Source organism: Crotalus tigris, unplaced genomic scaffold (genome assembly GCF_016545835.1).
Source record: "Crotalus tigris isolate CLP2741 ecotype Arizona unplaced genomic scaffold, ASM1654583v1 scf7180000024370.6872682, whole genome shotgun sequence".
Classification (NCBI taxonomy): Eukaryota; Metazoa; Chordata; class Lepidosauria; order Squamata; family Viperidae; genus Crotalus; species Crotalus tigris.
In genome coordinates, this window is record NW_024100540.1 from 1,610,724 (window position 1) to 1,637,416 (window position 26,693).

General features: G+C 39.0%; 1 protein-coding gene across 2 annotated transcripts in view; it reads left to right on the plus strand.

Moving 5' to 3' along the window:
* CDH10 (cadherin 10) overlaps window positions 1–26,693 on the plus strand; it is a 144,931-nt gene that overhangs the window by 1,167 nt on the left and 117,071 nt on the right. The window contains exon 1 of one of the 2 annotated variants that reach the window (XM_039328069.1): window positions 253–307. The exons of the other annotated variant lie outside the window; for it this stretch is intronic. The gene's annotated coding sequence lies outside the window, so the exon portion shown is untranslated. Of the gene's footprint in view, window positions 1–252; window positions 308–26,693 lie in introns of those variants that run through there. 2 annotated transcript variants of the gene reach the window in all.

Here is a 26,693-nt window from a genome sequence, read left to right on the forward strand (position 1 = left end):
GAATGCACCCATCCCTTGTTGTGATAAGAGACTTACAAACCACAAGAGAGAGAAAAGCAAGTTGTGTGTGTGCGTTCACTGTCCCTGCTGCAATAAAATCCATATTTGATGTGATGTTAAATTAATGCAGCATGGTGCAAGTCCCCCTCTGTGCTCCTAGCAAGTCACTGTCGGTCGCTTTGTCAGCTGCTCTCTGCTTTGCTCCAAAATTTACAGCAAATGATTGTGCATTATAATGCCAGCTGAGGCTATCTGAACTAAACAGAGCTTTCAGCATCAAAGAGGCCACCAACTGACGGCATGTGTGGTTAGTAGTATCTGACCTATCATCCTGGTTTGCATCTTCCACCCCAATGGAGCCCTTTCACATCATCCCTGATTTAACAATCTGGAAAAGAGACAAAAAGAGGCTGTGGGGGGGGGGTCTGTTTTCAGAACTGTAGCTCATTAGTTTTGAAATGCTTTGAGGTATGTGATTTTACTCTGGATGGTAAAAAGAGGAAGAGAGAAGAATTTATTTGCTTTCATGGGATAGATGGTTCCATATTTACATATTTTGACTTGGTATTTGTTGAGCCTTGTTCTGAAATTATCTGCTTTGAAACTTTGTTGAGCTTAGGTTACTGTTGTCAGCATTTCAGATATTTATGCTAATAAACATCACTTCTCTGCACCCCCCCCCAAAAAAAATGGGAGAGAGAGGTGGGAGGGAAAGTAGGATGAAGGCAGAGAATATTCAGAGAAATAGAGAAGGACAAGTTCTATTTGCTTAGGGGGAAAAAAGCCCTCTCACTGGCTTAAAAAAATGGCAGCATCATTTGGTAGGTAGGGATGAACAGTGTGATTCAGAACCTAATCAAATCAAATCAAGCACTTCATCTCCAACCTATTATGATCGATGAAACTGATCCTTTTATGCACACTTGATTGAAGGTGGGTGTTTATAATGTGAAAGTTCTGTCCTGTGAAAGAAACTGGTTTTGAATTTCATCCTAACCTTTAAAACTATGGAGTTAAATTTATTAGAATTGGGCTTGATTTCAAATCAAATTGCATCGCATGCTTTGTTCTTTTACTGTTGAAAATAAGCTATGATTTGTCTGAGGTGTGTAAGAATTGTACCAAAGAATAAATAAATACAGGTCTTCTAGTTTGTGTTGCGCTCATTGCATTGTGTTACTTCTGACTCTAGTTTATTGTTGACATATTTGGATTGTGGATGAATTTCAGTGAGGGAGATTTTTAGATTTTTGTGCAGGTGTACTTGGAGAGTACAGTGTATATTTTTATTCTGTATTGTACTTCAGTGCTTTAAAGGTATGCAGAATTTTTCCCAATGCAATAATGCATTCCTTTAAACGGAATCAGATGCTGAAAGCAGATCTGTATTCTATTATTACTAAGAAAAGGAGATAAAACTGAAAGTCCCATAGTCTCCAGATACACAGAGGACATATTGCTCTTTTATTTATCAGTCAGAGAAATTTGATGTTAAAGTTAAATTCAAAAAGCCTTGCTACTGAACATGGCTGGTTAAAAAAAAAAAGACAATTGCTTCATTTTTTTTTTTTTAATCAAAGTACTGAGTACAGAAGAGAGAAAAGGTTAATTTAAAAATGATAACCTTTTCTGGTACTTAGAAAGCCGTTTCCTGATTTTAGCAAGATATCCCAAAAGGAAGAAAATAACAGTGAAACCTTACTCTTGTTTGCTGTCTGATTTTTGCTGAGGTGATTTATTTTCTATCTATTTTTATAATACTAATAATGCAAATCGTAATAATTGTTCATGCTCTGTAATGCCACTAGGCTGCAGCAGTTGCACACAGGGTCAAAAAAGTGTGGGGAAAAACACTGAATAAGTCACACAAAAGAGGTGTAAGAAATGTGCTTTATGTTCATATTAAGTACTGACCTCTTTTCTTTAAAAAATGATTAATGATGAGTAGCTGAAGTATTTTATATGATCTATCCAGTTTCTCATTAAACTGCACCACAGTTCTCACTGCTGTGCATCATAGTGCTGTATTTATCTCCAGCTGGGCACAGGGGAAGGCAGGCAGGAATGAAACAAATAAAGCAAGAGGGGAACGATAGATTGATTCAGAGAAAATATGTAAATTATAATTTTTAATAGAGCTGAACTGGAATCTCTTTATGTAATAGATGCATTGAGGCTAATTAATATTGTATTCTCACTGCAGAAGAACTAGATTTTCAGCAAGAGAACAATCTAGTAAAGGTCTGTTGGTGATTTTTAAGTTGATTTGAAAACTTTTCATGTAGATTAAAAGGGATATGGTATGTTGCTTTTATACTAGGATTGTGAGAACCTGGATACAGTGCCCACCCTCTGCTATGGAAAGCCACTTCATATAATGATGAAACCATCATTATTTCAGGTCACCCAACCTCATAAAATTGTAGGATTGTTCTGTATACCACCTTAACCTCCTGGAACAGAAGTGGAATATAAATCTACGAACAAATAAAATGCATTATGATAACATCTGGAATTATGAGGATATAACTTTTAATTGCACAAATTCCATGGAAGCATGAGTGTGCTAGGTACAAGGAATTCATGCCCTCATGCTTCTACTCCAGAATTGTAGCCACATTTCTATTCTGTCTCAGGGAAATACTTGATTCCAATTGTAAAAATAAATATATTGGGACCATTCTCTTGCTGTTGATATATATTGTTTATGTATTTGCATTATTCATTTACCTCCTGCTTTACCAGTCATTAGGCAGCTCCCAACAATAAAATATCAATAAATTCTCCAACTCTAAAATCATCATAAAAGTATAGACACAGTCACTTAATAGCCAGAAACTTAGAACTGACAAACTCAAGGACAAACATAGAAACTGTCATTTTGTCAATCTACCAAAGGCTCAACAAGAATGAATCCCTCCCCTTGTTTTGGAAGATCACTATGGAAGACCCATCTTCTCTTAAAGAGTAAGAGAGTTCCAAAGACTGGGAAAGAGTGGCAAAGATGGAAGTTTCTCTCTGTGCTGCCATTTCCCAAACCAGTGGTTCTCAACCGTCTTTTCCACAGACCCTTTTAAAATAACTTTTATGACCACAGTCCATGGCTTCCCAAGACTTAACTCAAGATGTGAATCATAACATTTCTTCAAGCCTTTGTGGACCCCCTGTGATGACATCCCGCCTCCAGGAGTCTGCAGATCACAAATTGAGAACAACTGCCCCAGACTATATGGGGAATAAACCATCTCATAGAGTAAGAATAAGCAATTCTATGAAAATTGAAGAGTTGAACAGTGAAGGGACTTTATAGATAATCAGCACTTTCAACTGTATCTATACTGTTAAAACCAATTCTGCTCTTACAGATTCGGCATACACTGCCAAACCAGGACTAGCTACAGGCAATTTGGAAGCTATATTTTAAACGTATTGGAATTTCTGAGTAGTCTTCAAACAGAGCTCCAGTAAAGCACATTAACGAGATCCAGTAAGCTACAAATCTCCTTGTTGATCTGTAAAACGTATTGAGAATCCTGCCATGTATTTTAAAGCAGATTCCATTTTTTGGGGGGGGGCATGGAAACATTAAAGCAAAACAAACAAAATTCTTGTATTGTAGTTAATTGTTACCCACCAGAAGTTTAAACAGTTTACACTCTAAAATTCAGATTACAATGGATAGATTGTTATCAGGTAATGGTCTTTATTAACAAAATGAAAAGATGACATATAAAAACAACAACTTTTTTTCCATGTCACAAATGGTGTTTTTACACTATTTTCATTTGTTTTACTCTGCTCACACACTTTTTTCTTAATTATTAACCACTTCACCAGGGCTGAATTTGGGTTTGTGAAACAACAACAACAACAACAATAATAATTGGAAGGGACCTTAGAGGTCATCTAGTCCAACCCCCTGTTCAGGCAGGAAGCCCTATACCATTTCAGACAAATGGCTGTCCAGTTTCTTCTGAAAAACTTCCAGTGTTGGAATATTCACAGCTTCTGGAGGCAGGTACCTTTCCAGGCCTTTCATCAAAACCTATTAACATTCTAACTAATTCTTATTATACAACCCAACCTTGATTGTACTTTAAAATTCCATTGATGACAATGATAAAAATATTGGTTAAGAATTTGGGGTATACTTTTTATTGGAAAAAATGAGATGTTTAACTGTGGTTGGATTGCAAACTTAATCAGATTGCTTTACATGTTCTATCTCTACTCCTCCCTCCCATTTCTCCCTTGCATGACTGGATCAGAATATGCAGAACTTCTCCCCTTCCCAAGATATGGTTGTTTAATGCTACTGTGAAGTGTGGTTTGAGTACCAATCTTTTAGCAAGAGCATCTTATAAACTCTGCTATATAACCATGTACATTTAGAATGGATTGCAATGGTGATTTTTATTTTATCTTATTTTTCCACACAGCTTTATTTTTCTGCACAGCCTTTATTACCTATAAAGATTATTGAGTTCTCTGAAAATGTGAGGCTACTGTGTAGGCATGCTTTCGTAATCTTGTACCCTCCAGGTGTGCTTTATTGCAAGATATAAGACGGCTGTACAGGTTGAAGATTCTGAAACTTGTGATCTAGCACATCTGGAAAGTACCAGATTGGGGGCGCCCCTTTTATTTTGTCCTGTGGTGAATCATTCCTTATCTAAGATAATCTTGTGATTCTTATTCTTTATTACATTTACTGATCCATGAAGGTTAGCACTGCAAGTAAAAATACACAGGACTTAAAGATAGACCTGTAGATGTACAAAAGTCATTCAGCTTTCAAGACAATTGTAAAACTATTTAGAATACCTGGAAACAATTATTAATAGAATAGATGTACTACATAGGTAGGGTGGCACAATGACTTAGTGGTTAAGATGCTGGGCTTGTTGGCTGGAAAGCCAGCAGCCCAGGTTCGAGACCCAAGCTCCACGTGATAGGTGAGCTCCCGTCTTCACCCCATCTCCTGAAATGTACGTAGATCAGTGGTTCTCAACCTTTTTAATGCCGCGACCCCCAACCGGTCGTAAGTTGAGGACTACTCAACCGGTCGTAAGTTGAGGACTACTCAACTGGTGCAGCACCGTTTGCAGAATGGGACTTTTAGCGGGCTCAGCAGGGCAGAGACAGCCTGGACAATTCCTGTTGGCTTTTGAAAGCCAATAGAATTAGACTCTATTCTATTTCAAAAGCCAATAGAATAAAAGGGAGTAGCACAGCTAAGGAAAAGGGGAAAAAATGGCGGACTGCGTTGTTGGGCGACCCCCGTGAAATGGTCGTTCGACCCCAAATGGGGTCCCGACCCACAGGTTGAGAACCACTGACGTAGATAAATAGATACCACTTAGGTGCAGATGGTAACAGCGCTCTGTGACATCATGCTGGCCACATGACTGCAGAAGGCTCAATGGCCTTTAAACGGAGATGAGCACCACCCCCTGTAGTCAGCAATGACTAGTGGAGTAAAATCCGCAGGGAGGTGTTGCCAAAAGTGCTTTCATAGCCTTTTTAAAAGGTTAAGATTTTCATAATCCTTATTTGGTGTACAGGACTGATTTAAACAGTTTTATTTGATGGTATTTGCAAGTAATGTTCCCTAAAGCTGAATACACATGTTTCTTTTGCAGTTGATAATGGGTATTAGTTTGTAAATAATTCCATTGCAATTTAGTGTATAAATATTCCCCATTATTAAAAGCAAAACAAAACATAAATACTTTAGAGTTGGTATCAGAAAAATGTTTTCTTAGTCTATCGCTATGTAGAAGGAGAGTTTTTTGTTTTTTTTAATGCAGACAGGTCTTTAATATGGGACCATCACAGCTACAATCTGAATAATGGATGGTTATTAATGTTATAATAAATAATTTCTCGTAAAGCTGGTGTGGTTTTCAGTTCTCTTACTATATAGTCTAGTAACATTTAGATACGAAAATTGTGTGGGAGAGAGAGGTCATGAAGGAAACAGGAGTCTACCAATCCTAGCTTTGATATTTTGGTGGGTTTTTTTCCCTCTATAATTTTATCTGTAATTGTCAGCTTTACAAGGTATTCTGCCTTGAAATCCAGAAACTGTCGGCACAGGAAGACAATAACAATACTTTGAGATAGGTTATAGCAACAGAATCTTGCAAATCTGCTTGTGCTTTACCTTTCCTCCCTCTTATATCCTGGTGAATCAAGGAGGAGCACTGTCACTTTTTCACGGTTTGAGGAAGTCTTCTATCCTTGTTATTTCTGTAACAACTTCTGAATATTCCTTTCAAGGCCTTCTCCATGGCTGTCTGCACTAAGATCCAGTTTAATTTTTTAGTATTTAACAGGCAGGTTATCTGAAAGCTATAGTGAGAAAAGTCAAGATGGCAGCCATGATGTTGCAATCAAAGCTCCACCTGTTTTTTATTTTTTTACTTCAATTGCTCCATTATGGCCACTGTCTTCACTTTTTAACTGTACTCTACGGATGTCTTTGCTAATAGACATGAAATGGAGCCATAGGAATTTTAATTTATAATATACAAGCATCTCTTTTATCTGTTTAATATTGGTATTTGCCTGATACCCCTGACAGAATTCCTGAGCATTGGGGTTGATAAAGAAAATTTTGTGCTGCAGTGGTCAATGTCCTGGAAGGGTCTTTTGAAATTCTGCTTAGCTTGCTGTTTCATCTCAGAAATGATTAAAGTAGCAGTCTCTCAACTAAACCATGTTAGTGGTGTGCAATTTTTTCTGAGCCCCAGTAACTTCAGTCAATATAAAATCCAATCTTAATGTTTTTTTTTAAATTTTATTTGTTTAGCACTACATACTGAGGGTTTTTCTTTCTGCCAGCAACAGATGCCTTTACTGTATAATGAAGAAAGAAAAGAGAACCCTTTTCCAAAGTAAGCATTGTTAATTGTTTCCTTTACTTTTGTGCAATTGATGGGAGGTTTTGCATATGATTGAAATAGTAATTTGACATCCTTGCTCAAAATTGTATGACTTTAGTGCAGCATAGTAATATTTGTAGCTGTTACAACATTTAAGAACCAAAGCTCATCTTGATTAGGTGACCCTACCAAAACTCCAATCTGTAATTTAACTTGCATTTGCTTTTCACAGAGTTCACACACTTTCAATATTATGAAGAATTTTTTTTTTAGGTTCAACAACCCTGAATTAGTAAAAATAATAAAATTAATGAGGCTATTCAGATGCCCTCTCTCATATTTCTCTGAATCAGTCAAATCCACATAACTAGTCTTCCTTCTCAAATATGAGGTATTTACACAACCCACAAAAAGAAGCAGACCATAGACCCAATTATTTTATAGAAAAGTGCAGAGGTTCCATTTCTTGAAGAATGGAAGAAGAAAATTCTTATTTCTTCCTGCTGTTGATATAATTTATTGTACCCTTTCCCGTTTTGCTGGCCTCCAATCCCGTATGGTTCATTGATCCCATGTCTGGAGGGAAGGAGGAGGATAGAATTACATATCCCTTTGTACATGGTAATTTTTCAATATCATTATCCCCAAAACATAGTTCAGAAATTTAGGAATAGTTTTGTACAACCATTTAGTAGAATAAAATATTGAACTTGAAAAGCTTTGTCTCTTCATCATTTGTTACATTATCTTTTAATTATTTGTTATAATGACAGATGGCTACATTGCTTATTAAATTTAAAGGCTGGCTTACTACAGAGCAACTCTAGGCAGTTTATACTTTAAAAGAATAGCAAAGAACAAAAGAAGAAGAAATTACAACCAACAGGAGGTGCACATTCACCCTACCCCAAGACTTGGGAGAACACACAAATTTGAAAATCTGTTGGGGGAAGTTACAGTTGCCTCTACAGGGATATTATTCCAGAGACCAGACACTACAACAAAGAACAGCTTGTTTATTCATCTATTCATTTTAAAAAGAACATTTAATAGGTATGAAAAGATCTACAGCTTCTCTGCTTGTAGCCCAAGCACAAGCACAATTTGTAATGCTACTGTCAAGTGTTTTTTTTTTTTTTTTTTTTTTACCCTTTCAGTCAGTATTGATTCCTGGTTACTGCCTGGACAACTCGCTGAGTTTTCTTGGCAACATTTTTGGAAGTGGTTTGCCATTGACTTCTTTCTAGGGCTGAGAGAGAGAGAGAGAGACTAGCCCAAGGTCACACAGTTAGCTTTGCGCCTAAGGTGGGATTAAAATTCTCTTTTTCCCAGTGATGCCTTTTTTTAAGAACATTTTTTGAGAATTTTTACATAAGTAAAGGACAAAAGGACAGAAAGCAAAAGGAAGGAAGGAAGATTAAAGAAAGAAGAATATAAACTATTTTTTTTCAACATTACGAACAAACCTATTTATCCCTTGTCATTCTTCAGTATTACAAAGCTCCTGCCTCTTATTTAATCCTTTTCTAAATCATCAAATACATAAATCATCCATTTTTTTCTGTAAAAAGTCCATAAAAAGTTTCTGGTCTTTTGTAAAAAATATTTGTTGTTTTTCCCCTGACTAAACAGTTCAGTTTTGCCATTCTGCCACCGTTACAATCTATTAATTGTGAAAATGTTGGTATTCCTCCTTTGCTGTACATACAGTATAATAATATTGCTGCTATGACCTTACATAAAGTCAGTCTTCCACAAGTCTTATCTAATTGGCTATCCATAAGTCCCAATAAAAAGAGTTTTGTCTTTTTCTCAATATTAATCTTGAAAAAAAATTATATCATTGTATGTATTTGTATCCCAAGATTTCTGGCTTTTTCACAAGTCTACTACACATGGCAAAATGTTCCTTTATTATTATTTTTTTGCAGCACTGTTTGCAGAATGGGACTTTTGATGGGCTCAGCAGGGCAGAGACAGCCTGGACAATTCCTATTGGCTTTTGAAAGCCAATAGAATTAGACTCTATTCAAGAGAGTCTATTCTATGGCTTTCAAAAGCCAATAGAATAAAAGGGAGTAGCACAGCTAAGGAAAAGGGGAAAAAAATGGCGGACTGCATTGTTTGGTGACCCCCGTGAAATGGTCGTTCGACCCCAAATGGGGTCCCGACCCACAGGTTGAGAACCACTGAGCTAAAAGGTATAAACAGACATCTTTGGGGCTCATCTGGTATTTATTAGCATATTTATTTAAATTTATTGGCCACCCTACTCCAGTGGAGTCTGGATGGTATATAAAACTAGAAAAAAGATAAAAATAGCTAAAAAGCATTAAATGAAACAGATAGCCCAGACTAAAATAGTTTGATAAACAACAAAATCAACAAAACAGGGACCATTGAACAAATAATAAACATCAACCTCAGGTCTGGGATGAGAGCCAGATTTTCAAAGCTTTCCGGAACCTTAGGAAACAGGGCACCATGCTTTCCTGGGGGGGGGGGGTGTTGTTCCAGAAGGCATACTTCCTTCATTTCTCAAGATAACCCCATGTTGAATGGAGGTGATCTAGAGCACATCCACTTTGCTGGAACTTATTGGATGGGCAGAAACAATCAAAGGCAACTTATCTGTTGGACATCCAGGCCCTATGCCATACAAGACTTTATAGGTAATAAACAGCACCTTGAGTTGCACTGGGAAGCCACTGGCAGGCAATGTAGCTTGCGTAGTACTTACGAAGCATGGGCTCACTGAGATTTACCCATTAATTCTTGAAGGATCACAGATGTTTCACTTCGCATTATTTATGACTTTCACAAAATTCTGATTTCATATTGTACTTGTCACACAAAGTGAGGAACAGAGAAAAAGAAAGTGACAGTCAGCAACTCTGAAAACTCTTTGTAGTATTCAAATACTACACGTGAAATTGCCAGACATAAAGTTACCCTTCTGAATTGGAAATTGGAACTCCCTTCCCTTTTTGCAGCTTCAAAGAAGCAGCAAATGTTGGAAGTTGTGTCCTTTTATATCAAAATAGTACCTTGAGGATTCAGTAAGGCTTAGTTCTAAGTAGACATGCGTAAGATTGCACTGTTTATATTTGAATGTATTAGCCACCTAAGCTGAATGGATTTGAGATATGTGATTTGGATACTGAATTTGAGTCAATAGATCATTTGGTTTTCAAGTTTCTGTCTCAAAGAAGGAAATTTGTAATAGGTTTATTCCATATTTATTGACAGAAGTCAAATATCCTAATATTAGCATTCATGTAGTCACTTTTTTATGATTTGGTGAGAATTTGAGAAATAGTCTGCAAATTGAATTCCATAAGGCTGGGTAGAGTAATTAGAATGCTTAATTCACCGTGAGAAGTAGCATTAATATATATATGGCCTCTCTTTGCCATTGTGATTCTATTAATTATTGTATTGTTTTAAAATTGTTCTCTCACTAAAGAGTCAAAGCCCAGATTTCATCTGAAGAACTGGTATAATTTTTCTTTGATACAGTTTTTTTTATTTGCTGGGTGTAATCAGAAATAGCCAGTTTGATATAATAGTTAAAGGCAGCAGCATCCTAGAAACCAGGAGTTGTGAGTTCTAGTCCTGCCTTAGGCATAAAAGACTAAAAAGAGATTTTCGTAGACATCCCAGCTTTTGAACTACCCAAAGAACTGAAAAAGCAAAGTTTCACTGTCGGGCAAGCTTTCATGCCAGCTGCTTTTCTTTCCTCTCGCTTCACCTCTTTTTAACCTCACACACACCCCACCTTCTGTAAGGGAAGGCAAAAGGCTCACTCAGCCTCTCGTGAAAGATGGCCTCCATGTTTATGTGTCTCCCACCACTACCATCGGTTTCCACACCACATGGTCCGACCCAGCCAATCAAGCAACGCTCTGGCTGTGGTGCTCCAGCACCTCATGGCTCCTCCTAGAGGAGGCAGACAGTGCTGGAGGGGACCCCACTCGCACCGTACTGCCAGTGGAGCATTTTAAAAAACAAAAATTTCCTATTGAGGCTGGACTTCAGAGCATCACTCCCCCATCGCAGGGAGAGAGAGCTGACTAGGTGGTTCTGCCCCAGGCGCCTAATGGACCCAGATCGGTTCCAGGAGGAGCTTGGGGAAATACCTGACTCCCTTGTCCACAATGCGTCCGGGTCCCTGGTTGCGGCCTGGAATGAGGCGGCGTCCGGGGCCCTGGATCGAATTGCACCTTTGCGACCTCTGTGGTGGTGGTCCCCGGAGGGCTCCTTGGTTTACTGAGGAGCTCCGGGAGATGAAGCGCCACAAGAGACGTCTAAAGCGACGTTGGAGGGCCAGTAACTCTGAATCTAACCGATCACTATTAAGAGCCTATCTTAGGACTTATTTAGTGGCGATAAGGGCGGCAAAGCATGTTCACTTTTCCGCACTTATTGCGTCCACAGAATCTCGCCCGGCCGCCTTGTTTAGGGTGACCCACTCCCTTCTTAAAGTGGAGGAGGCGGAGGAACCCTTGCAGGGGAGAGCTGAGGAGTTTGTTCAGTTTCTTTCGGACAAAATCGCTCAGATTCAGAGAGACCTGGACTCCGACTGGGCAGTGCCAACCGAGTTGCCAGGGGCTGGTCTTAGTCATGTTATCTGGAGCGAGTTTGAGCCTGTGACCCCTGATGAAGTGGACAAGGCCGTGAGGGCAATGAATGCCGCCACCTGTTTATTGGACCCGTGCCCCTCTGGCTGGTTTCTGCCAGTAGGGAGGTGACACGAGGCTGGCTCCAGGCGATAATCAATGCCTCCTTGATGGAGGGGTCTTTCCCGCAACCTTTAAAGGAAGCGGTGGTGAGGCCCCTTCTCAAGAAGCCTTCCCTGGACCCAGCTGTTTTGAAGAACTTTCGTCCCGTCTCCAACCTCCCCTTTGTGGGGAAGGTTGTAGAGAAGGTGGTGGCGTCCCAACTCTTGCAATCCTTGGATGAAACTAATTATCTGGACCCTTTTCAATCTGGTTTCAGGCCCGGCTACAGCACTGAGACTGCTTTGGTCGCACTGGCCGATGACCTCTGGCGAGCCCGGGATAGGGGTTATTCCTCTATCCTGGTGCTTCTTGACCTCTCAGCGGCTTTTGATACCATCGACCATGGTATCCTTCTGCGTCGTCTTGGAGAGGTGGGGGTGGGCGGCACCATATTGCGGTGGTTCTCCTCCTACCTCTCTGACAGGTCGCAGTCGGTGCTGGTGGGCGGACAGAGATCGACCCCTAGGAGCCTCGATCATGGGGTGCCTCAGGGCTCGGTCCTGTCCCCCCTCCTTTTTAACATCTACATGAAACCGCTGGGTGAGATCATTCGGCGACACGGGGTATCATCAGTACGCAGATGATACCCAATTATATATCTCCACCCCGTGTCCTTTCAGTGAAGCAGTCGACGTGATGTGCCGGTGCCTGGAAGATGTGAGGGTCTGGATGGGGGTGAACAGGCTTAGATTCAACCCTGACAAGACCGAGTGGCTCTGGGTCTTGCCTCCCAAAGGCCAACTGGATGGTCCATCATTAGTCCTGGCGGGGGCAAATTTATCTCCCTCAGTGCAGGCACGCAACTTGGGTGTCCTCCTGGACTCACAGCTAAATTTGGAACAACATCTATCGGCTGTGGCCAGGAGGACCTTTGCACAGGTTCGCCTAGTGCACCAGTTGCGGCCTTATTTGGACCGGGAGGCTTTACTCACAGTCACTCATGCCCTTGTCACCTCAAGACTGGATTACTGTAACGCGCTCTACATGGGGCTACCCTTGAAGGGTGTTCGGAGGCTGCAGTTGGTTCAGAACGCAGCTGCGAGAGCAATTGTGGGCACGCCAAGGTACGCCCACGTGTCACCTATCCTCTGCGAGCTGCACTGGCTTCCTGTGGGTCTCCGGACACAATTCAAGGTGTTGGTTATCACCTTTAAAGCCCTTCATGGCATAGGGCCAGGTTACTTACAGGACCGCATTCTGCCGCATAGTTCCCAGAGACCGGTGAGGTCCCATAGATTGGGCCTCCTTCAGGTCCCATCGGCCAGACAATGTCGGCTGGCGGGCCCTCGGGGAAGGGCCTTTTCTGTGGTGGCTCCGACCTGGTGGAATCAACTTCCCCCCGAGGTTCGAACTACTCCACCCCTGCCGGCCTTTAAGAAAGCCGTTAAAACTCTCCTGTTCCGGCAGGCCTGGGGCTGATGTCCCCGGGGGGGGCGGGATATGATCGGACTCGCGGTATGACTGTATTGTTTTATTGTTTTATGATTGTTTTAACTCTGTACGCCACCCTGAGTCCTTTGGGATTGGGCGGCATATAAATAAAATTAGTAATAGTAATAGTAATAGTAGTAAAGTTGGAAGGGACCTTGGAGGTCATCTAGTCCAACCCCCTGCTCGGGCAGGAAACCCTAAACCATTTTGGACAAATGGCTGTCCAGTCTCTTCTTAAAAACTTCCAGTGTTGGAAGTTTACTGCTTCTGGAGGCAAGCTGTTCCACTGATTAATTGTTCTCACTGTCAGGAAGTTTCTCCTTAGTTCTAGGTTGCTTCTTGTCCTGCCTTCAGGTGCTTTGGAAAATAGCTTAATTCCCTCTTCTTTAATTAATTAAATTAATTAAATACAAATACAAAATACAATACAAACGAGGATAGGAAGGGAAACAATAGGAAAAGAACACAATTCTGGAAAATCCATCGAAAAAGTTGCCAGAACTTTGTTCCAGTGCGTTCTATGACAAAAAAGCCCTGTATCTATCTATATTTGCCTATTGTTTTATATTTTTTTCTGCCCAATGCTTTGTTCAATTTAAATATATTTAAGAGTAAACCAGTGGATTTTATTATAAAACTTGCTTCCATAATTTAAGCTTGAAATAGCATCCCTCCTAAGGATTGCAGGTGGGTTGCACACTTACAGGGATGACATAAATATTATAACAACCACATGGAGTACAATGGCATGTAACAACTTTGTAAACACTGCTGCATATGTGGATGTGGCATGGCTAAAACACCCTCCACCCTGGCCCAAGACTCATTTAATGCACACTGTACATTTCTATAGACTTATATGCTAGGAATTGGCAAATGTGCTAATGTAGTGAAAAATGTTCTGCTCAGCTATGCTAACCTATCATTTAAAAGTATATTGAAAAAAAGAAGCCAATTGCTACAAGGGAAATGAGGCAGATTTATTTTAATTTGTATATGTTGGTCACATTTCACTAAATGCATGTGAAGGTCAAAATCACCACCATGACATTTAGTGATGCTCAAGCCAGAATGGAACAGGCAAAATGGCATCTCCTCCAAAGAATAATATCAGTACAAGGTTTTGCCATACTACAGTAAGCTCCTTCTCAGCAGGAGCAGCAGAAAACTCATAATGGATCCAATGGCATATTATAGAACTAGCAACTGAGAGCAGGCAGAACACAATTCTCTTTCTCAGTTTAAATTAACTTGCTTTGCAATTTCCAGCCTTATTTTTTTTTTTTTTTAAAAAAAAAAGTCTAGTATTCTTTTAAAGCAGGCATGTCAAACTCGCAATGTCACATGACATCGCACAATGTATCGGAGCTTTTTCGCCATTGCTGGCAATGGGGTGGGCGCGGCTCCGGTATGATGAAACTGGCCCTTAGGCTGGCAGTTTGATACCCCTGTTTTAAAGGATTGCTAAACCTGGACTTAAAGGAGCCTTCATAAAACATGGCATTTGCTTCAGAGAGTACCAGTCTTCAAATAGGTTGGCAGATAATCCTGCAGAAGTTTCTGGTCTTTGCTACAGTCAAAATCTAAATGCAGATCCAGTTTCCCATGCAGAAAGAAGCATGAAAGAGGCAAATAGGACCGGACAGATCCCAAGCCCTAACAGTATAAACAGCCACATCATCAGTGGCGTGTGCTAGATTATATACCAACATTATAAAATGTGTTGGAAGAAGAGAGAACACTATTTTCACCCTGGAATTGCTAAGAACTTTAAGCTGCTTCAGGTAGGAGCTGGAGATGAGAGGGAAGCAATATCACAAGGACATAGCAGAAAAAAAAAATGCAATTATGTGCATGTTTGTGCCATGGTTAAGGAGATGACGGAAAGAGTCCTGTCTCTGAACTTTTTTCTGTAAGTAAATGTAAAGTTAATTAATGATCAGATATAGATTTTGATTGCATATAGTTTTGCCATATCCTTTGCTTTAATGGGCCTGAAATGAAATTATTATTTAAAGTAGACAACATGGAAAAGGACGATCTGTAGAGCTGGATTAAAATAAGATGTAATAAACATGATTAGGATTACTAGCATTCAGATGGATGGATATAATAAGCCACTAATGGAGTCATATTATGTTTAATGTGTATTAAATTTAAATGTCTCTGAAAGTGTCTGTGTACTAGCAGTTAGCAATGAATAGTGCATTATAGCGCCTGTCAAATATAACTATACAAGTATGTATATGAAGAAGGAATTACTCATTATCCTTGGGTGTAGGATAAATGTAATTTTTTCCCCTTTTCTGTATCATTTATATCTAAGCAAAATTCTACAAGAATATAGGAGTGACTTCTGTGACTAAGACTTATGTTAAAGAGATTCTGAAAGAGTACCTGCTTTGGTAAAATATTTTTGTATTTAGAGTCTTAAGAAGTTTATCCAGCTAATCTTATTTTACTGAACATTTCATTTTAAAAGTTGCTGCTGATTTTTAAATTTCTCTCTCCTGGCTTCTTTAATGTGTTTACTTGGAGTTCTTTAATAAATAAATCTATTGAAAAATGAGTTGATTTAGTTCTTTTCCTAGCCGGTAGAGCAGTTTTACTCATGTGGCAAAATTCTGTTCATATTCATTTACATGAATTTTTAAGAAGTTAAAGTAAGCAAATCATAAGCTTTTTAGTTGTTATTGCTTACATTAAAATGGAAAAAGGCTATGTTTCTTTCCTGCATCTTAATTTGGGATTGGGGAAATAGCTTACCCCTTAATTTAATTATTTTTAATGCATTTCTACATAAACACAGAAAGAGCATTCATGTCTCTTTCAGAGGATGATTTTCTTCCTAGCTGAAACTATTATCTAAACCAGTGGTTCTTAACCTGGGCGATATCGTCCCCCAGGGGGCAATTTCGTTTTTCAGGGGGGCAAAGTAACAAAAAGGGGGCAATATGGGGGCGATGGAGCATGAAGTTTTGGGGACATTTTTGAGATTTTTTCATACAGTGAATCGCTGTATATCTGTCGTACAAAAACATCAGATCACTCGCTATTAGTGGATTGAATTGCATTTTCAAATGTTCCTCCAGCTAGCTTCAGTACAGAATGCCATACATATGTGAATGCGCATTGCTTATCTTCATGTGCGTTGCGCAGCAGCCTCTGCCCTTTTTATATTTCTTTTTGCGTCTTAAATTTCACTTGTAATTCAGTCATTAAATATTACTGTTTTTCTTTTCGGGCATTTCACTTTCTTGCAGTTGAATTTTGTTTTCAATGGTCATTACATTTAAGTGTCTTGAATAAATAAGATAATAATGAAATACATATATCACGAAGTTTGGGAATAAAGTGACGGGTGGCACCAAAATTTTTCACACATTTGAGATATGGGAAAAAGGCTGGAAATAAATTATTTGCATCGATATGTCCTGATGACAATTTTAAAGAAAACAAAACAAGTGTTTGCATAAATTGAATAATTATTTCCTATGTTGTGATTGAGAGGTTATGTTGGGGGAGGGGGGCAATGACAACTTCCTCATTGGCTCAAGGGGGCGATTCATTCAAAAAGGTTAAGAACCACTGATCTAAACCAATATGGTGATTGTGGTACAGTGTATAAAATTCAGGAGGTGAATATCTGCCTGGCCATCTATTAGGGCAGACACCCTCTGAGTTTTTCCTTGAGGGACTGTCATCATCAGGCAAAATGATGGTGCAGCTTTTCTGCCCTTCCCTTTTGAACTGAGCCACCTGCCGGTCAGTACCGTTCCTCAAGAGAGTTGCCAAGAACTGGCTGTCGCATAAACAAACAAAGAAACATTAAATCTCACCATCGTGGAGGCCGAGTATTGATGTAAAATGCTATAAACTACTAAGATGAAAATGTTGCAGTGTGGTGGAATAATAGAATAACAGAGTTGGAAGGGACTTTGGAGTTCTTCTCATCCAACCCCCTGCTCAGGCAGGAGACCCTATACAATTCCAGACAAATAGCTGTCCAATCTCGTCTTAAAAATCTCCAGTGATGGGGGACTCACAACTTTTGAAGGCATCCTATTCCACTGGTTAATTGTTAAACATCTTGAGTGGCCCACAACTCAAGGGATCTGTATTATAAGGAGTCTTCCTAACGGTGAGGACAATTAACCAGTGGAATAGTTGCTGTCAGATGTTGTGGGTGCTTCAACACAGGAGGCTTTTAAGAAGAGACGGACAGTCACTTATCTGAAATGGTATAGGGTCTCCTGCTTGAGCAGGGGGTTGGACTAGAAGACCTCCAAGGTCCCTTCCAGATCTATTCTGATTGATTGATTGTTACAAGCTCCATTCCCTAAGAAGTTACTGATTCAATAAAAGTTTGTAAATGCTGCTGTCAATTCATATACTGCCTTTTTAGATACTGTATATTCCGGCGTATAAGGCGACCCGGCGTATAAGACGACCCCCGCCTTCGGCGCCGAGTTGCATGCCTAGAAAGTCATCTTATACACTGGAAACTACCGTTATTTCCGGTGTATAAGACAACTTGGCATATAAGATGACCCCCGTCTTCGGCGCCAATTTTAAAGCTTGCGAAAGTCGTCTTATATGCAAGAAAGTACGGTATATGACTTTGGTGAATCAACAAAAGTGCACATTGGGGTGTTTTTTGTTTTGTATTTTGAGATCATAACATGCAGTATGATGTGAAAACCTAATTCCTAAAGCTAGTGAATTGGGAAAGAAAGAAATAATACTTGGACCATATATCTAATGTACATACTCACATGGAAGCCATTTGTAGATAAGCCAATCCTTGAATTTTTATGAACTGGGGGATTCTGGGGGTTGATGTCCAGAGAAACACTAATGTAGATTATATAAACAAGGTGGAGTATGAACAGTAACTGAAAATTAGTATATCAAAAGGCCAAGCTTAGGTGTGTGAGACAGGCAAAAATGTTAAAAACAATTGAATGCCATACTTAAATGATGAAAGATTAGAGCATGTGCATGCTTTTATATACTTGCTAGAATGTTTACTAAAGAGAGGGACATGGATGGAGAATTCTTTAAGATTTGCAAATGATAGTAAAAAGGCAGTAGAAAATACATGGTACTAAAAAATTGGACGAACAAATATTTGTCAAAACAAATAAAACAGCTGTGTTATAGGAATGTGAGTGTGTTCATTTTCGAATATGGAAATAAGAGTGAGAATTAATGCAAAGTTTAAGTTGGATGGAATGAAAATGGGGAATAAGAAGTAGTGAATCTAGAATGATTGGCCGTCGAATAAATATGTGCTGAATGCAAAAGTGAACTAGTATGCTGAGATGAATTAGATATATAGCGGTAGAAGGAGAGGATCAGAATCAAATTGCAAACGTATGAAAGAGGAGTGAGCTGTTCATAACAGATGACCTTGAAGAAAGTAAGCAGAGGTGGCTTCAAAAAAAATGTACACAGAGATGCCTTAAGACATGGAAACAAAGAAAACATTACGAAACTCAGACTGGTTCTTTCTCAACTCTCTGGGCTTTAAGGGAAAAGAAAACACTGGACTTTTACATCTTGTTTGTAAAGATGTATCAAATATATCAAACTTGCCTAATGCATAGGGCTGATAGTAGGAAAAGAATGAGAAAGTCATGTTTGGATGATATCCTCAAAAACAAAAAGCTAAAGCCAAAAAGCAGTGCATGAAGTGGCAGAAGCAAACATGGTTGGCAAGGGTGGAAATACATGTAGAGACATAATTAATGATATTGGTGTAAACTAAATGAGCTCTATTTATTTTCCTTTTTCTTATGTCATGGATTTCATTTATTTAGCTTACTGCTTCTTACTCTGATTCTCCAGAAATTGCTTCCCGTGAAAGAGATTAATACAATAGATGTGCATGTATGCTTTATATTAACGTATTATGTTAACAATGATCTTATTTTGCCTTCAATATCTATAACATACTGTAGTTATTAAGATGATACTAGCATAATGTATCAGAATTTACATACAACTTCCATATCATGACATGTGTGCATTTTTATGTATATATATCATGGATGTCAAACTTGATTGAGTCACATGATGTATTGTGACATTTTTTGTGCCTTTGCGGAGCCGGAGTGGGCGTGGCCTGTGTGTGATGCATACAGCCCAAGGGCCACCAGTTTGACACCCATGATATAGATGCTACTGACTTGCACAATTTAATAAGTCAAGCTAGCAAAAACTCTTGTAGTGGACTTCCTTATTTCCCAAAATGTGTCTCCTCCTCCTTCTCTCCCCTCCTTCCCTTCCCTTCAGTTTTGACTCATAGTGATTACTGTGCAGTTTTCCTGGCAACATTTTTCAAAAATGCTTTTTTGCTGTTCTTTTTCTAGAAATGGGAAACCTAAAGGAGGATTACAACTCATAGTCTCCCAAGTTTCTAGCCTACTGACTTTGACTACTGAATCAAAATAGCTTCTCTGTCATACATCCGTGCAGTATTCATTAGGGTGCTTTGATTAGCCTAAATCATTTTCCTTTTTTGCAAGAAATATCTATCTATAATATATATATTAGCTTTATTCAAAGATGCTAATAATATATTTGACCTCTAGCATTTTTGGATGAAATTCTTGGCAAAGTACCTTTTGTTGCAAGTTAGTAAGTTTATGGTTGTTAGTCTTTTGGTGCCATCTTGTGGTGGGTCTAAAAGTTTAGAAAACTTTTTTTTTCCTGAGCATTGAAATATCTAGGAGTGTTGGTAATATGTTTATACTATAATGCAGTATGTTATTAAAATATGTACATTTCTAAACTTTTATGAAGCTGATTTCCTGATTCAAAGTGAATAAAATTAGATTTTTTTTTTTTTTGCTGGCATCCAGTTTGCATCTGTATTATCCATATATAAGTGGTTAGAATCATGTACCCGAGCATCACAAAAGTAATACTAATATAGCTTTTTTACTGGTATGGGAAGTAGCTGCAATAGTTCATAGAAAGGCTAGAATTTTAAATGCAGTACAGTAGAGACAAAGACATATTTTAGCATATAAGCTGGAATACAGCTCCCCAATATTTCCAGCTTTGCGGACCAGGATGGGGAGAGAGGGGATGGTTTGGTGTGAGTGGCCATCAAGTGTGCGTGCAGTTCCGTTTGCATGAGCGGTGTGCACATATGCCTGCTGCTCACGCAAGTGAGAGTGTGCGCATGCTCAGCGCCTGTTTCCCGGCCTGGTTGCAAACTCTTCATGGCTCACTGGTGAGCCACAGCCCACAGGTTGGGGACCCCTGAGCTAGAACATGATATCACTTTGTAATATTATTATTCCTCAAGTGTAGCAGCTAATTATTAGGAAATAATTAAGCTACCCAAAAGGGCATTTTTGTGCATTTTTCAGCATTGCTGAATGCTCATTTGATCAAAGTTCTCAGCAGGCCTTTAGAGATGGTGTAGTTTGGCTAGGAATTCTTATCTGAATTGAAATATATTTTGGGAAAGAATTATGCTTCCTCTGGGGACTCTAAATGCAAATTGGAGCTGCTGCTTCTGGAACTGGCATTATGCTTGTGTGCTCAGGTGGAGAAAATATTGAATAGCTTTGTTTTATCAGCTTCAGCTGATTCCTCTCCATATTTTGAGGAAATGATTTGGCTTTAGTAGCTTATAACAATCACATCCAGAATGAACTGGTTAAGCACATTTTGTAGAGCTGTTTTTAAGTTTATTTTAAAACTGTGCATATACTATGTAACACAATACAATAGCATCTTCCAGAGGGGTTTTCAATAAAATCAAATAAATATTGTCATATAAAATCAGCATGAATAACTGAGGAAATGCACCTGATCTTATTGAAGATCTAAATCAAGATAGGAGAAATGAAGATTCAAATCAACATTATTTTTTAAAAAATATAGAGAATAATCTTAAGAGAGATCATATTGATGCATTTTCTTTCTTAGCTGTCCTATATGCACTGGATTTTAAAAATATATTTTATTTAGCCAACTAAATATTTAGTATCGTTTTTATTTCCAAAAGTACTTCTGAGTCCATTTTAAAACCTATAGCTGTTGTTACAAATAATTTTATAACAACAGCTGCAGTCCAGTGCTTCTATATGAAGAAAACAAATGGTCCAAGACAAGCTTAGGATGTGGAGAGTTCCTTCAGGAGCTGAATAGGTAAATTAGCCATCATTAATTAGCCTTCTAGCATCTGTGTCCCTTATGACTAGTTATGTTATGCTTGAAATGTCAGCTGTCCTTATTGTTCAAAAAGATTATGTTCTAGAGCAGACATGTCAAACTTGCGACATTACATGACGTCGCGCAACGTATCTGGACTTTTTTGCCATTGCCAGCAATGGGGTGGGCGTGGCTTCCATGTGACTCATCCAGCCTGTGGGCCAACAGCTTGACACCCCTTTCTAGAGCAACACATTAAAAAAGTGATATAAATGTTTATATAAAAATAAAGATGTTTGATCTAATATGATGTAAGTAAATTGTGACAGGATATTTACCAATCAGCCATTAATAAAATTTTGGAAGATGGGATAAATCAGAATACAGCAGGAGTGTCAAACAGCTGGTCCGCAGACTGGACCTGTCGTCCGGAAGCTGCGCCCACCCCATTGCCGGCAATGGCAAAACTGTCCCAATATGTCTTGCGACGTCACGTGATGTCGTGAGTTTGACATGTCTGGTCTACAGTATAGTTGAGGGTTTCTGCTTCAGAACTATGATAGAACCAATGGACAAGCTCAGGGAGCTTACTAGCAGTTTCACCAAGAACTCTAAAGAGAGTGTTGAAAAGATTTGTTTTAATATTAAAATAGAAAAAAAGAGCTATATTTTTCCCTGGTTATATAATCTGTCAAAAAGTAAAGTGGGTTAGCCATTATTGATAATCCTCTTTCTTAAGGCAGGTGTGTTTTCTTTCTTTAATTCTCATTATTTTTCTTTTATATGTATATCTTTTTTATTTAGTATATAAAATATAAAATACAAAGAAAAAAATAAAAATAGAGGATTAAGGGAGGGAAAAGGAAAGGGGGAGAGAAGGTGTGAGGGACAAGAGAAAAGAAAAAAAGGGTGTTGATTTCTGACTCTTTAGCAAGGTACCAAGTAAAAACACTCTAACCTGAACTTTTAGTTTTTACACATTATTATATAACTAGCCATTTTTATTACAGAAAATCTATCTAATCTGTAATTCTCAAAAGCTTTGGAGATTTGGCTGCTACTTTGCAAAATAGGTAATGAAAAACTGATGACAAATTTAAAAGAATATCCACTGAGGAAATTTTCTGAAACAATAGGGCACCACAGTATTTCAGTGTTTCAGACTTATTTTAGCCTTTTTTTTCCTTGGAATTTTCCATGCATACATATGTACGTACATACATACATACATACATACATATATATATATGTATATATGTATATATGGAAATATTTTTGTCCCCTTGAACTAGCTTTTCTGTAATAATGATAGGTTTATGTTTCTTACTGGATACTTAAGAAAACATTACTTAGAATAGAATAGAAAAGCAGTGCCTTTTCTGTGGCTGCTCCTATTTCATGGAACACGGAATGATAGTCTTCATTCCTTTATCTTCTGGAAGGCCATTAAGATGTGGCTTTTTATCCAGGCACTAGATTATCCAGGCACTGGGGTTAGTTGTTGAGGCATCTCAGGGTCATGAATGAGGTACTGAATTTTGTATTGCCAGATCTTGCCAGCTTTGTGCATACAGTAATTATGTTGCGATTATCATATACAAAAACAAATGTTCCAAGACATTTTTTCAACTGTCTTTTAATAATTTCAAAAGTAAAACTTCTGGTCTTAATAGTTAAAATCCTATGTGTGCATATTTTAAAAAGCATCTTTGCTTTTTATGTATTCACCGAACATGATAAAACGTCCATTCCTGTTGGTCACATTTCCAACATAAATTTGAAGTGCCTTTATACTCTTTTATTTTGAATACTTTAAATCTTTCTGATAACTGTAAGTAAGAAAACCATTGGCAAGTATAGCCTTCTGTTATCAATTGGGCTCTTGATTTTATTTTGTATTCCCCTTGATAAAATTTTAGGACAGTATCTCACAATATGTTAGTCTTTTGTATTTGCCTGTTATTTCTTGTCCATATAATGCTTCTTGTTCTGAGAGCTGCAAAAATGTTTTGGGACACAACCTGGATTTGTGTCTATTCCATGTTCTTAATGTGACATCTAACATAAAGATTTCTAAAATCCACATTAACCTTGAATTTATCATGCTACAAATATCTGTGCCATCTCAAGTCATGTTTTCTAACTCTAAAAGCCTTCCATTTCACAGCAACACCCACTTTTTCATCCAAACCAAACAGCAAGCTACAAAAAATGTATTTTCCAGCCCAATCCTCCTCTTTCCTTTGCATCTTGTAACATTTTATATTTAACTCATATTTTTTTCTCTCACCACACAAATTTTGATATATTTTGTTTTGTAAAATCTACCAGTTGTCTTCACTCTTTAATAGTAAACATACAACATTCTCATAAGATCCAATCCATGTATTTGTTTAGCTCAAATTTGTTCAACAGTTCTTTCACCAGAGATTAATCTTTCTAAGTTAATGTCTCTGTTATCTGTTTTACTTCTTACAGCCAATCTTTGTTAAACTTTTTGATAAAATTTAAATCCGGCGAAGCCAACTTCTTGTTTTTTTTTTCTTTTTTAATTCAGACAAAATGTTGATTCATGAAGTAGATTTCCTTTATCTTGTCACTGAGAAAATATGTAAATAGCTGTAAATAGATTGCATCTGAAAGTGGTTAAGAAAGTGTGGCTGGTGCAAACTTGTGTCCATATAGGTTGCATTCCAACTGTGAGCTTGATTTAATTCTCCCAACCCCAGCTCCTTGACTCAAAAAATCCTGCAGTCTTTTTATAAGGAGCAACTGTCCAGGTGCAAGTGGGCAACCTCACTATCTCTTAATGCAGAAAGACTGTACTATCCATAATTTGTCTAGCCGCCAGTTTCCACTGGGGATGTCTAGACTACTACAAACCTTCACCTGGAACCCCTGATTTATGTTTTGTGGTTTTTAATAGTTCTATAGTTTAATTGTTGCTGTGAGGCACTTAGAATTGTGCTTAAAGTTGGGCATCTATACAAGCCTTTTAAATAATATAATATCAAATAAAAAATAAGCTCAAACTTGAAATTTACAAATTATTTTGAATAAACCAGTTTCAAAATGTCCCATTTAGACATTGAATTGTGTTCTTCACTTGCCGGAGTTGGGAAATACTCTTGGTAAATCTATGACAGACATGTCAAACTTGTGACATCACGTGATGTATCGGGACTCTTTTGCCATTGCTGGCATTGCGGTGGGTCTGCCTTCCCTGTGATGCATCTGGCCCGCGGGCCAGCAGTTTGACACCCTTGGTCTATGATATACTATTGCAGTAGATGAGCTTGGAACACCTGCTGTAACTCAAGATATTTTCCACACCTGAAGTCTCAGCTCTTTCATAGTTAAACTCTCTTGCTTCGTGATTAAATTTGTAAAAGGAATTTTCTTCCTTTGTCTTTTAGTGGATACAATACAGGACAATATTAAATTCAATACTACTTGATGTACTTGAGATACTAGAGGTAGTATCTCCCAAATGGAAGAAACTTTTTTTATTTCAGAAATCTTGAAATGTTTATGGATGTTGATTTTTCCCTTTGCACTCAATTGCTTAGCCTCTTTTGCAAGAGAGGACTAAATTAATATTAACATAGAGATGCTGCCTAGTAAATGTGATATAATAAACACCAACCATTTCAATTTGACATAGAGTGTTCACCTTATAGTTTTCATTTTTTAACCCAGCAAACTTCTCTTGACACTTCAGGTGCGGGGATTTCCTCTCCTCCATAGATTTGACCGAAGTGTATCTTCACATTCCCATCCTCCCACAACACCGCAAGTTCCTCCGGTTTTGTTATGCACATTGGCATTACCAATACAGAGCTCTACCCTTTGGCCTCTCTTTGGCCCCTTGGGTATTCACAAAGATATTGGCAGTGCTAGCAGCCCACCTCAGATTGATGCCGGTGCGCATACAGTGTTACCTGGACGATATAATTATCCAATCCAGTTCTTTCCATTCCACCCAATCGGACCTACAGATCACGATAGAGACACTGTAGGTACACGGATTCTCGATAAACTTCAAAAAGAGTCATATAGTTCCTTCCACTCGAATTCTCCACCTAAGGACTATAATAGATTCCATCCTGTGCAAGGTTTATCTCTCCCAGGAACGCAAGGACCTCACATACAATATAAATTGGCTAGAATTGAGAGCAATACATCTAGCTCTCCATCACTTTTCTGAGATCGTGACGGGGAACCATGTCCTGATAATGACAGACAATGTAACAGCCAAGGCACATGTCAACAGGCAGGGAGGGACCCGGTCATGGTCCCTCATGCAGGAAGCACTGGATCTGGGGCTGTGGGCAGAGTCCAATCTGAAGCCCATCAGTGCGGAGCACATATCAGGAGAGGCGAATCGTCAAGCTGATTCACTGAGTAGGGTGACAGTCGACCACTCAGAGTGGAGGCTGGACCCGGCTCTGTTCAAGGAAATTTCAGAGCGGTTTGGACAACCGCAGGTGGATTTGTTTGCCTTGGTGACAAATTCCCACCTCTCCAGGTACTTCACCAGGTTGCTGTCACCGGGGGCGGAGGGAACAGATGCCCTCCACAGCAAGTGGCTGAGGGGATTGCTCTACGCATTTCCCCCACTTCCAGTCATTCAGGCTACCATTCGCAAGATCCTTCTGGAACAGGCGGAGGTCATCTTGGTTGTCCCACACTGGCCAAGATGACCGTGGTTTGCCGACCTCGTGGACTTGTCGGTATCTCCACTGTGGAGGATCCCGCCGAGCCACATATCACTCAGTCAAGGGAATCTCCAACACCAGATCCCCAGTGGCTTCAACTAGCCGCTTGGCACTTGAGCGGGAGAGTTTAGTCAGATAGTCTTATTTGTCTGAGGTCATATCCATGATACAAGCCTCAAGGAGACCCTCTACTAATAGAATTTATGACGCCATGTGGAGGAATTTTTGCAAATGGTGTATCACTCATAATCTTAGACCTTTAAAGGTCACTTTTCCTGATATTTTAGACTACCTTTTGGAGGGGTTGAATAAGGGTCTTTTGCATAGTACCATCTGCAGACAAATTGCGGCCCTGTCAATGGTCCTCATGTGTGACAAATTTCATTCACTATCTCAGCACCCAGCAGTTGCCGCCTTCTTAAAAGGGGCAATTAACACCAGGCCCCCCACAGTGCACCAATACCCTTCATGGGATCAACCGAAGGTGTTGCAAGCCCTCTCGATGGCACCGTTCGAGCCCATAGGGTCTTGCTCACTTTATTTCCTCTCTTTGAAGGTTGCTTTTCTGATAGCCATCACGTCGGCAAGGCATATTTCGGAATTGGCCGTCCTCTCAGTCTGTGTATGTTTCTGAATGACAGAGTGGTCCTTAGATTGGATCCTTCTTTCATCCCAAAAGAATACATGGTTCCATAGGTCCCAAG